Here is a 14,033-nt window from a genome sequence, read left to right as displayed (position 1 = left end):
ACAGAGCACATAGAATATCAGCTGAAACCAATGAAGACAAATAACGCAGCCAATGCGTTTTTATACACGAATTTCAACGTCAGAGCTTCTACAGAGTGACACCGGAACTGAATGGCAGGTATTGGTACAGAGGCTGCTCACTGACGTGTAACAGCGTGAGATCACAGGCTGGACCGGACATACTTATGTGGTACTAGGCACTTCACAGGACCAAACACACGCTGATTAAGCCTCCAGACACAAACGGCCTACACGGCCCCAGTATATCAAAGTAAATGTAATGAACAGAAAATGAAATAAATCATGAAGGCATGTAATTGTGCAGTGAGAAGGCACTTTATGATGCATTTATAGTATTTCTTTCAACTTTGTTAATAACAATGAGTCTTGGATATGTGGAGCAAGCTAACTTGACAATTTTATTGTACGTATAAGCATTCTTGCCGTCAGTGAATTGTTATACGCACCATTAGATAATTAAATACTCTGGAATCACTCTGTTCTGATGTTACAAAGTTATTTCAATAGTTTACCTTTGGTTCTACCTTTCCACGAGTGGATGAAGTTGTAATACATGTTTAGTTTCATTGAGAAAATTTGGGGGTTTTATTTGTTAATGTGGTAGAATAGCTTTTTGTAAACTCTGTTGTTGTAGGTTAGTTAATCAATTGTTATTCTGCCTCCGACCCACCGCAGATCCTAAACCAGTCTTCCAATAAAGAAATTTATTTCGGAAAAATAAAACAAAATAAGAAAACAAATGATAAGAAAATCGTAGGAATAAATAACACTAACATTTCTTGTTTTAAAACTATAACAAACACAATTTTGCAATACAAGCGTGTGTGGGACGAGTACAAGTACCGGCAGTTTCACTGTCATCTTAATCTGCTAATTCAAATTAACTTGTCTGACACGCGAGGCTATGAGATGGAATTAACATATTACGTTTCAATCAACCGTAATGACTCCAAACTCGTTAGCTACAACGAAATGTCTCAAACGAGCTATTATAACATTTTTTGTCTTGATTTTACCCAATATTCCCACTAATGTGTTCAGCAACAAGATGAGGATATATAAATCTAACACACTGTATAAAGTATGGCTTCAACATTCTGTTGATATGCCAAATGGTTGTGCTATATGTACGATCATACAAACAATTCTGACACTCTCTACAACGTCATATCAGTATAAATATTGTAAGTAAGATATATCATAAACTATGTCAATAAAACATTATTTTTATGTGAAAATATAATATTGAAATATAAATAATATTAATCAATATATGTATTATAACGTATGTATATATTGTAGAGACAGCATAACATTATCTGGTAAACAAATTCAAATAAAACATATCTTAACATTTCACATCATTTTCATTACAAATACTTTAAAGACATATCGAGTAACTTTTTATTTATTGTAAAAAACTTCCTTTGCAATACGATGCTGGCCTCACTTTTTAGCATAGGTAAAAAGTATTTAGTGATGACTGGGTGTCAGATCAGGGTATATATACCTTGGTTGACAGATTACAATATCACCCAGTAAAGGAAAACAAAATATGTAAAGCACCTGTTTTATTTCAAAATGTCATCTGAATGTCGACAATATCAGTGTAGATATCTCCCTATCATGATCCTCCCTGTGATAGGGGGTGTGATGAACGAGTTTAGCTTCGTAGTGGATAAGATTATTTCTGCTCCACACTTGCCATCGATATACGGTAGCCGCTTAGTTCTTACAAGAGGTGCTGAAACACTCAGTGTAAGCACCTTTTCAGACGTTAATAGTAGTTTTAATATAGATTGGTTAAAAACCAGCGACCACTTGACATATCACCGTCTGTGATCGGCTGAGATCCAATACATGGGGCAGAATGAATGAGTTAATGAATGATGTTGTTATCGATGGACAGGATTAGAAGAGTTTGTACTAGATCGTACACAATGTAACAGGATTAGAGGAGTTTGTACCAGTATATAGATTACTGATTGTATACAATGTAACAGGATTAGAGGAGTTTATACCAGATTGTATACAATGTAACAGGATTAGAGGAGTTTGTACCAGTATCTAGATTACTGATTGTATACAATGTAACAGGATTAGAGGAGTTTATACCAGATTGTATACAATGTAACAGGATTAGAGAAGTTTGTACCAGATTGTATACAATGTAACAGGATTAGAGGAGTTTGTACCAGAATGTATACAATGTAACAGGATTAGAGAAGTTTGTACCAGAATGTATACAATGTAACAGGATTAGAGAAGTTTGTACCAGATTGTATACAATGTAACAGGATTAGAGGAGTTTGTACCAGAATGTATACAATGTAACAGGATTAGAGAAGTTTGTACCAGAATGTATACAATGTAACAGGATTAGAGAAGTTTGTACCAGATTGTATACAATGTAACAGGATTAGAGAAGTTTGTACCAGTATATAGATTTCTGATTGTATACAATGTAAAAGGGTTAGAGGAGTTTGTACCAGATTGTATACAATGTAACAGGATTAGAGAAGTTGGTACCAGATCGTATACAATGTAACAGGATTAGAGGAGTTTGTACCAGATTGTATACAATGTAACAGGATTAGAAGAGTTTGTACCAGATTGTATACAATGTAACAGGATTAGAGAAGTTTGTACTAGATCGTATACAATATAACAGGATTAGAGGAGTTTGTACCAGATTGTATACAATGTAACAGGATTAGAGAAGTTTGTACCAGATTGTATACAATGTAACAGGATTAGAGGAGTTTGTACCAGTATCTAGATTATTGATTGTATACAATGTAACAGGATTAGAAGAGTTTATACCAGAATGTATACAATGTAACAGGATTAGAGGAGTTTGTACCAGATTGTATACAATGTAACAGGATTAGAGGAGTTTGTACCAGATTGTATACAATGTAACAGGATTAGAGGAGTTTGTACCAGTATCTAGATTATTGATTGTATACAATGTAACAGGATTAGAGAAGTTTGTACCAGATTGTATACAATATAACAGGATTAGAAGAGTTTGTAGTAGATCGTATACAATATAACAGGATTAGAAGAGTTTGTACCAGATTGTATACAATGTAACAGGATTAGAAGAGTTTGTACCAGTATATAGATTATACAATGTAACAGGATTAGAAGAGTTTGTAGTAGATCGTATACAATATAACAGGATTAGAAGAGTTTGTACCAGTATATAGATTATTGATTGTATACAATATAACAGGATTAGAAGAGTTTGTACCAGTATATAGATTATTGATTGTATACAATGTAACAGGATTAGAGAGAGTTTGTACCAGATTGTATACAATGTAACAGGATTAGAAGAAGTTTGTAACAGATGTATACAATGTAACAGGATTAGAAGAGTTTGTACCAGATTAGTATACAATGTAACAGGATTAGAAGAGTTTGTAGTAGATGTATATTAGTATATAACAGGATTAGAAGAGTTTGTACCAGATTGTATACAATGTAACAGGATTAGAAGAGTTTGTAGTAGATCGTATACAATATAACAGGATTAGAAGAGTTTGTACTAGATCGTATACAATATAACAGGATTAGAAGAGTTTGTACTAGATCGTATACAATATAACAGGATTAGAAGAGTTTGTACTAGATCGTATACAATATAACAGGATTAGAGGAGTTTGTACCAGATTGTATACAATGTAACAGGATTAGAGAAGTTTGTAACAGAATGTATACAATGTAACAGGATTAGAGGAGTTTGTACCAGTATATAGATTATTGATTGTATACAATGTAACAGGATTAGAAGAGTTTATACCAGTATATAGATTACTGATTGTATACAATGTAACAGGATTAGAGAAGTTTATACCAGTATATAGATTTCTGATTGTATACAATGTAACAGGATTAGAGGAGTTTGTACCAGTATATAGATTTCTGATTGTATACAATGTAACAGGATTAGAGGAGTTTGTACCAGATTGCATACAATGTAACAGGATTAGAGGAGTTTGTACCAGTATCTAGATTACTGATTGTATACAATGTAACAGGATTAGAGAAGTTTATACCAGTATATAGATTTCTGATTGTATACAATGTAACAGGATTAGAGGAGTTTGTACCAGTATATAGATTTCTGATTGTATACAATGTAACAGGATTAGAGAAGTTTGTACCAGATTGTATACAATGTAACAGGATTAGAAGAGTTTATACCAGATTGTATACAATGTAACAGGATTAGAGAAGTTTGTACCAGATTGTATACAATGTAACAGGATTAGAGGAGTTTGTACGAGATTGTCTACAGTGTAACAGGATTAGAGGAGTTTGTACCAGATTGTATACAATGTAACAGGATTAGAAGAGTTTGTACCAGATTGTATACAATGTAACAGGATTAGAGGAGTTTGTACCAGATTGTATACAATGTAACAGGATTAGAGAAGTTTGTACCAGATTGTATACAATGTAACAGGATTAGAAGAGTTTGTACCAGAATGTATACAATGTAAAAGGGTTAGAGGAGTTTGTACCAGATTGTATACAATGTAACAGGATTAGAGAAGTTTGTACCAGATTGTATACAATGTAACAGGATTAGAGGAGTTTGTACCAGAATGTATACATTGTAACAGGATTAGAGAAGTTGGTACCAGATTGTATACAATGTAACAGGATTAGAAGAGTTTGTACCAGATTGTATACAATGTAACAGGATTAGAGAAGTTTGTACCAGAATGTATACAATGTAACAGGATTAGAAGAGTTTGTACCAGATTGTATACAATGTAACATTATTAGAGGAGGTCCGACATTTCACCTGCCCTACACACTGATGTTACTTATCCCTATCTCTCCGTGTCCTCCATGATCAATGATGAGTGACCAATCGGTTGGCCACAAAACACGCCATCCTCCAGAGTACACGCTTCGGTAAGTATCAGTTATACGTATCACCATGACGTAAGTTGTCTTTAAATCTCTGAGGAATTTGAAATGTGATACCGTGATCGTATGTGATTTAGACTAATAATCTCTCTGTATCTCCTCACCTCCTTGATGACGCAGCGTTATGCATCTTTTGTCACACACAATATTGCTATCGGCGAGGGGGTGGTGTGTCCCAAGTGAACCAGAATAACACTAAATATTACATTTTAGTTAAAGTCATAACCTGTAGTGTTTCAGAGATTTAAATGAATAGGTGCACTTCTCATTGAAAGCAGAGCTTAAAGGTCAATCATTATCACACTAGCCGTGTTTCAGTAACATTACCAGTATTAGTCGGGTTTGGTTATATGTTTGTTTGACCATGAGACGTCAGACATATATTTCTCTGGTTGCCTTACCACAAACCTTTCGTAGTACCAACAAACAAGTTTTACAGTGTTATTGTGATAATGTAAACCCGAGAAGGACTTTGAAGAATTTGGAAAGAACCTCTCTAACTGTGATAATTACATTTGAACTTGTACCCTTTCTCTACACTTTTGTACCCTATTCTGAACTAAAGGAGCGTCCAGTTCCTTGGTTTTAAGAGCTTCCAAGTGTATGGTTGTGAACAACTATACTGGGACTTTTTTCGTTTTTAAGCCCAGAGGAGACACACATGTATGTTAAACAATGAAGATTAGTGAATTTCTGGTGTGCTTTATCTTCGTGAAGTTTGTTGGTCAAATCTTCCAACAGACTGATTGTCCGGCCTTTGGTTGTCTTGTTTTTGTTTCCATACGTGGCCGAATTTATCAGAGTTGATCAAAACAGGTTGAAAAGACCTTACGAAATCCTTCAGTTTTGAAGTTTAAGATATATCGATGATGTCTTGTCTTGAGATAAGAAGAAATCTCTTGACCTTGTTCATTGTATTACACCCACTCGAACCGGCAAGCAAAACATAACATTCTGTATTAGCCGCCCACCTCGACCAGTGGAGTCACCTTTCACCAATATCAATATAAAGCATGATGATTCCGATCGTCTTGTTCGAATTTTCCATTTCAAGAAAGTAAATCACTGCTTACCCTGTCCACTGTGTTCAAAGGTTTGTTTTCGCCATTACTATATATGATATACCGAAAAGAATATGTAGATTGTATCTTAGATTACAGCTGTCTCATGGTGTTAATACTGATAGGTTTGATCTTAGATTACAGACCTCTCATGGTGTTATTACTGATTGGTTTGATCTTATATTACAGCTGTCTCATGGTGTTTAAACTGATTGATTGAATCTGAGATTACAGACCTCTCATGGTGTTATTGCTGATTGGTTTGATCTTATATTACAGCTGTCTCATGGTGTTAATACTGATTGATTGGATCTTATATTACAGACCTCTCATGGATCTTATATATTACAGCTGTCTCATGGTGTTAATACCTATTGATTGGATCTTATATTACAGCTGTCTCATGGTGTTAATACTGATAGGTTTGATCTTAGATTACAGCTGTCTCATGGTGTTAATACTGATTGATTGGATCTTATATTACAGCTGTCTCATGGTGTTAATACTGATTGATTGGATCTTAGATTACAGCTGTCTCATGGTGTTAATACTGATAGGTTTGATCTTATATTACAGCTGTCTCATGGTGTTAATACTGATAGGTTTGATCTTAGATTACAGACGTCTCATGGTGTTAATACTGATAGGTTTGATCTTAGACTACAGCTGTCTCATGGTGTTAATACTGATAGGTTTGATCTTAGATTACAGCTGTGTCATTGTTAATACTGATATTGATCTTACAGCTGTCTCATGGTGTCTGTGGTGTTAATACTGATTGTGTGTTGTTATACTTATATTACAGCTGTCTCATGGTGTTAATACTGATTGATTGTTGTTAATATGATTGATCAGCTGTGTGTTGTTAATACTGATTATTGGATCAGTTGTTATGGTGTTATACTGATCTCATGTGTGTTAATACTGATTGATTGTGTCTTAGATTACAGATTGTCTCATGTGTGTTAATACTGATTGATTGATCTTATATTACAGCTGTCTCATGGTGTTAATACTGATTTTGATCACTGTGTGTGTTAATTGGATCTTATATTACTGTGTGTTGTTAATACTGGATGATTACTGATCTTATATCAGCTGTGGTGTTAATACTGATTTATATTACAGCTGTCTCATGGTGTTAATACTGATTGGTTTGATCTTATATTACAGCTGTCTCATGGTGTTATTACTGATTGATTGGATCTTATATTACAGCTGTCTCATGGTGTTATTTCTGATTGGTTTGATCTTAGATTACAGACGTCTCATGGTGTTATTACTGATAGGTTTGATCTTAGATTACCGCTGTCTCATGGTGTTAATACTGATAGGTTTGATCTTATATTACAGCTGTCTCATGGTGTTAATACTGATTGATTGTGTGTTGTTTAGATTACAGCTGTCTCATGGTGTTAATACTGATTGATTGGATTTATATCTGTGTTGTTAATACTGATTGATCACTGTGTTGTTAATACTGATTGATCACTGTGTGTTGTTAATACTGATTGATCACTGTGTTGTTAATGCTGATTGATCACTGTGTTGTTAATACTGATTGATCACTGTGTGTTGTTAATACTGATTGTTGATCACTGTGTGTTGTTAATACTGATTGATCACTGTGTTGATTACAGCTGTCTCATGGTGTTAATACTGATTGGCCGGATTTTAGATTACAGCTGTCTCATGGTGTTAATACTGATTGATCACTGTGTTGTTAATACTGATTGATCACTGTGTTGTTAATACTGATTGATCACTGTGTTGTTAATACTGATTGATCACTGTGTGTTGTTAATACTGATTGATCACTGTGTTGTTAATACTGATTGATCACTGTGTGTTGTTAATACTGATTGATCACTGTGTTGTTAATACTGATTGATCGATTGATTGGACAGCTGTCTCATGGTGTTAATACTGATTGATTGGATCTTAGACTACAGCTGTCTCATGATGTTTAAACTGATTGGTCGGATTTTAGATTACAGCTGTCTCATGGTGTTAATACTGATTGGCCGGATTTTAGATTACAGCTGTCTCATGGTGTTAATACTGATTGGCCGGATTTTAGACTACAGCTGTCTCATGGTGTTAATACTGATTGGTCTGTTGTTTACTATTACAGCTGTCTCATGGTGTTAATACTGATTGGTTTGATCTTATATTACAGCTGTCTCATGGTGTTATTACTGATAGGTTTGATCTTAGACTACAGCTGTCTCATGGTGTTAATACTGATAGGTTTGATCTTAGATTACAGACGTCTCATGGTGTTAATACTAATTGGTCGGATCTTATATTACAGCTGTCTCATGGTGTTAATACTGATTGGCCGGATTTTAGATTACAGCTGTCTCATGGTGTTAATACTGATTGATTGGATCTTAGATTACTGCTGTCTCATGGTGTTAATACTAATTGATTGGATCTTAGATTACTGCTGTCTCATGGTGTTAATACTGATTGGTTTGATCTTAGATTACAGCTGTCTCATGGTGTTAATACTGATTGATTGGATCTTAGATTACAGCTGTCTCATGGTGTTAATACTGATTGGTTTGGCTGTCTCATGGTGTTAATACTGATATTGATTGGATCTTAGATTACTGCTGTCTCATGGTGTTAATACTGATTGGTTTGATCTTATATTACAGCTGTCTCATGGTGTTAATACTGATTGATTGGATCTTAGATTACAGCTGTCTCATGGTGTTAATACTGATTGGCCGGATTTTAGACTACTTATTTAGTGATATTCTATATATCAAATATTTAAGTGCAATATTCCAAGCATCATAACATAGTTATAAAGAAATTATTATCTATTACCTATAAATAATCCTGCTGTTTGATTTTACAACCACTTGTTACATTACATTACCGCAAGTTATATTCATATACCACTAGAGTTATTTTCAGCGAGGAGCGTGGTGAAGCAGAAGACGCTTTCCCTTGCATTTTCACGAATCTTGTGCTCGTTTCATAGAGTTTGAATTAATGTCTTATAAGATTGTCTGCCTTTTGATGTCGTTTTTGATAGCAGTAAATGTAGCAATTCATTGTTTACTTTTCATGTATACCTATTTTTCACCAGACCCTATTTACCAAAGTGTCTTATTGTGTCAAATGTTCCAGTGATTTGAGATATTATGTTAAGTTTCAAGGCCTGCTGAACCCGATGGCTAGAAATGTGACTTAAGCTTGGTTAACCCAAGGACGTATGTATACTGGCGAATTGTACTCAAAAATAAGAATGAACAAAATCGAGACAAGTGGGTTGGGTACTCTGATGTGAAATAAATGGACCTTTATAGAGGAACAAACATAAAAGAACGAAGAGTATTCTTCGTGAAACATTATTTTCGCACATTTCAGTGATGCCAGTTTCAATTTACCTGTCATTTTGCGTGCTCTATTACTCCGCTAAACTATACAACTTCGAACCTTTCAGGTAATTTAACAAGTAAACTGATTTCAGATTCACAAGGATTTGTATCTCACAGTAACGCAAGAATGTTTATATTATAATTATTAACTGGTGTTCCTAAATAACGTTATTTTCATTAACTTGCTCTAGATTAAGGAATGTTATGTACAAGTCACATCGTGACGTATGACTTAGCAATAATGTAACACTTTATTCGTGTTGAATTGTTAAGTGAGATCGATTCTTCTGAAATGGAATATACCGCTTTTATTAAATGACTATGGCAAACCATATCAAATCGACTTTTATTAAAGAACAACTATTTATAAATTTTATGCAAAAATAAGAGGAGAGGAAGAAGAAGATGTTGTTTCGGATGTAATATCATGGTTTCCAGAGACTGTATATACCTCTGCCTCCCACTCTCCGAGGCAGAATAAAATACACCATGTTGGAAGGGCGATAACTCTTAATCTGTCCACATCGCCACACAAGAATGACGTAAAATATTACAAGTGTACAACAATGTGTGCCCCAGTGAACCACGAGCGTTGTTGTTGCTGCAACACAAGCCTGTGCCAGGTACTCCACAATCTTCTGTCTCTTTCACCCACTATCCATTCACAGGAACATATTATTAACCAAGGCAGTAACAACCTTTCTCGGAATTCTTTAAACTTGTGTTATGAGGGAGGTTTTGTTAAACAATTATTTTAATGCATCTTATTATACAACACTTATAAAACACTTATCACAGTAAATATGTCAGACCTGATAAACTCTCCTTGTCAAACCTCTCTAAGGTAAAACCCCTGCCCTCGTTGAGAGTCTCAGCCAGATGAAAAGTTAGTGGTTCATGGTGAAACTATCTAGATATGATAACTTCCTGTCCACAACGCGCTGCATCATCCTATCATTTAAGATTATCTCTAAGTCCACGTTAGATAGAATCCATGATAAAGATTATATAAATACCCTGTCCATGGCGACCCTCTACAGGCTGGGTAACCATCCGCGGCAGCCTCAATATATCAAACACACACATTGATCATGGCATGTCCCTCAAGCCCAGATAAACACAGTCAGATCTTCAAACACGATATACACTCTGTGTACTGCCAGCCCCTGTAAGTAAGATTAAACGCAATGTCAAAAACACAAATAAAATACCGACCTGTCAACGTAACTCTAATTAGGACTTTTCATCTGATGGAGAACAGACATCTTGTTACGTTTTTATTATCATTACTGATTTTCTTCTTCCGGATTTTGTGAAGTCTACATCTCTTGATCGGTAAGAGATAGGTTTACAATCTATTTATTATTTTGTAGGTACTTATCTGAAGATACACGTGTAACATTTCTAAGTTGGCCATAAATCCAATATGGCCGCCATTTTTGCAATTATAGTATTTGTAGACAATTCCAATATCTAAATTTATACCCTTTACATTTCATTACAAAATATGTCAAAGGTCATAAATTTGAGTTTTTTCTTCATTTTTTTTGTTTCTTTTGAATTTGATTACAGATCGATACAGAATGTCATTCCGGTAGTTTAAAAGTTAAGTTTAAACATATTTTATTGCCAAAATAAATTTGAACAAGGGAATTGGGCACAAGTTATTACAACTTATTGGAGCCCTCTCCCAACATACATTTTCAAATACATGTTTATAAAGAGATAGGCTAAAACATAAATTATACATATCAAGCATTCACACACAGACATAAATACATCATCGTATAAGAATCTTTTAAAACCTTTTGCTGGATTTAATGCAATTTTGCACATGTGTAAAGACAAAATAGTTTAGGTCCTCAGAAAGATCAATATTACCAAATAAAAGAAGCTCTAAATTCAAATCTACTTCTAACTCAGCCAGATTTTGAAACAAAGTGTGTCTTTCATTTCTGAAAGTTTGACACTCGAAGAAGAAGCGAAAGGCATTCTCACAAGGATGTCCACAGGAGCAAACTGGATTTTCAGCAAGATTTTCGCGATAAAGATCGTATTTAAGAAAACTACAACTGTGTCTAAGTTTAGTATGTATTATGTTTAACTTCCGTTCACCATAACTAAAATAGATAGGTGGGGATTGTTGTGTATTTAAAGTAAGTGAGGTTTTAAACAAATTTATAGAAGGCAGTGACCGTACAGAGAAATCTAACAAATTCCAGATACGAAGTGTAGAAGGTATAAAAGAGAGGTTTGTAAGAGAAAGCCCAAATAGAGGACCTCTATAATCATTGTTATTTCTAAGATTGTATCGGTTATTATCTGCAACAATAGGTGGCAAGAGATCGTTTAAATAATCCGGTAAATCTGGTGTCTTCATTATTTATCTAACATTTGTCGTTTACATTGGACGCCATTTTGAAAATTTCCTTTGATCTTCTTAAATGCCGATAAATTAGTAAAACTTGTTTTAGACCTATATCAGGTTCTTATATTTCACTAAATTGTTAGTGACAATGTTTCCCCAATGTCGTCTACAAGTAAGTGACATTTTTAACTTCATCAGGAAAACAAAGTGGCCCCAGGACGTCATATCCGATTTTCTTTGAATTGCAGTGTCTCATTAACGACTGAATGTAATTAATTAATCTTTGGATATTGTATGTAAAATAACAAATAAATGACATTTCATTTTAAAATGTTAACTTTCGGTTTTAGGTAGGGGTCAAAATTCAAATTGGAAATTTTCTGTAACAAACTTTAAAAAAAATTATTCTCAAATTCTACAGAGTATTTCACATTTCAGATGTTCAGGACTTTGCCTGTCAAGTTTGATAATGTAAATAACCTTGACCGAAATTTTAGGTCACAGAGGTCAATTATGTCAACATTTTTCAATAACATTTTGTCAATATCTAAGAAGCACATGATGATGAAATTTGATCAATTGCTATGGAATGTATTTACAAAACCTAGGCTGAAAATTCAACTTCCGGTTGTCGATATGAGTCAAAGTTACAATTTAATATTTTGTGTCGCAAAGTTTGACAAGTACTCAAATTTCAGAAGGTCTAGAGTTTGATATTTCATATTTTGGAGACTCTGGTCATTGGCTATCAATTTTGATAATACAAATGACCTTGACCAACTTCCAAGGTCACAGTATTCAATTATTCTTAAATAGTATTTTCTCAATACCCCAAAAGGTACACGGTGATGAAGTTTTGTCAGTAGCATACTGTGATCAATTGCTATTGAATGTAATAATCTGATAAGTGCACTTCCAATCCTCGATAAAGGTCTAATTTAAAAATTCCTATTTTGGGTAACAGACTTTGAAAACGTTCCACAGCCTTGATTTTCCACATGTTTGATGTCCCAGCTGTTTGCTATCAACTTTGATATTATGAATGACCTTGACCCAGGTCTCAGGAGTCAGTTTTGTTAAAATCTTTATTTTTAGTAGGCGAGACGTACAGAGTGATGATGTTTGGTTAATGCACATTGCATTTAATCGCAATTGATAGTAATAAGAAACTATTTTGTCAAATGACAATTTTCGGTTTAACGAAGGAGTCACATGTAGAAAGTTCTTTTTTCCGGTAACACAAATAAATAATCTGTAGCTGTTAGGTCTAGAATCAAGATATGTAAAATATATATTGTTTAAATGGTTAGTTATCATGTTTATGGAAACGATTGACCCCTAGGTAAGGTGGTGTGTATAGATGAAAAGTTCGTCAAATTATTGGCCAACAATTTCTAGTTCTAACTGAAATCATGTGAAACTATCAGTAACTTAAGATTTACACGAAGACCACCGAAGTAGAAGGAGAATAAGATCAGTTGTACCTGAAGGGTAGGTGTCTTTTGCTTCTATGATGAAAGTCACAATGTAAGTACTGGAAATTCTGTGATCCTCTCGGGACCAGCTAACCGCGTTGTCAAAAAGTCAGCAATAAAGACTCTGTCCACAGTGACCTAGCTTATTTTTGTCGGACCAGTTACCTGTTCATGATCCTCCCAGATTGCAAATAACTGGAATGTGAGTAAAGACAAGCTCTATACTAAAATGAGCCGTGGTGCTTTATAGATAAGCAGGTGCACGTGAGAGAAATTAAGACATAGCTAATCAGAGTACACGTGTACTTAATTTGCACAGCATGCATTGTATTGACTTGTACGTAATGTTTTGTGCACGTGTTAAGAAGATTACAGATTTCTGAAATCAAAATATTTGTACTATGATGAAAAAGCGTTATCTGTGTTACAGCTACCTGCTGGGTTCTGTCACAGCCTGTATTGTAAGATCTATATGGCTGCTTGGAAATTGAAATGCGAAAGAAGACTTCAAGAAACGAAATAAGATTTTGGTTAAAACAAAATCGGGAAAAAGGATTTCCGGAAAGCGAATTTCCTGCCAGAGACAGGTCAGGGGTACATGGGAAATTTGGAACTAGGACTTTTGGATACAACGAAAGAGTTTTGTGGTCAGCGGACTCAAAATTAATCGTTGATACCTAATACCTTTGTCAGAGTAATGGTACGCCTGTCATTACCTGTCATGGTTTGGTATTTTACCCATAGGACTATTGGTATTACTGATGCA

This window comes from Ylistrum balloti, unplaced genomic scaffold (genome assembly GCF_031769215.1).
Source record: "Ylistrum balloti isolate Yb309-2 unplaced genomic scaffold, AGI_CSIRO_Ybal_v1 Utg370006, whole genome shotgun sequence".
Lineage (NCBI taxonomy): Eukaryota > Metazoa > Mollusca > Bivalvia > Pectinida > Pectinidae > Ylistrum > Ylistrum balloti.
The sequence above is the reverse complement of the archived record's forward strand: the minus strand, read 5'-3'. Positions refer to the sequence as shown.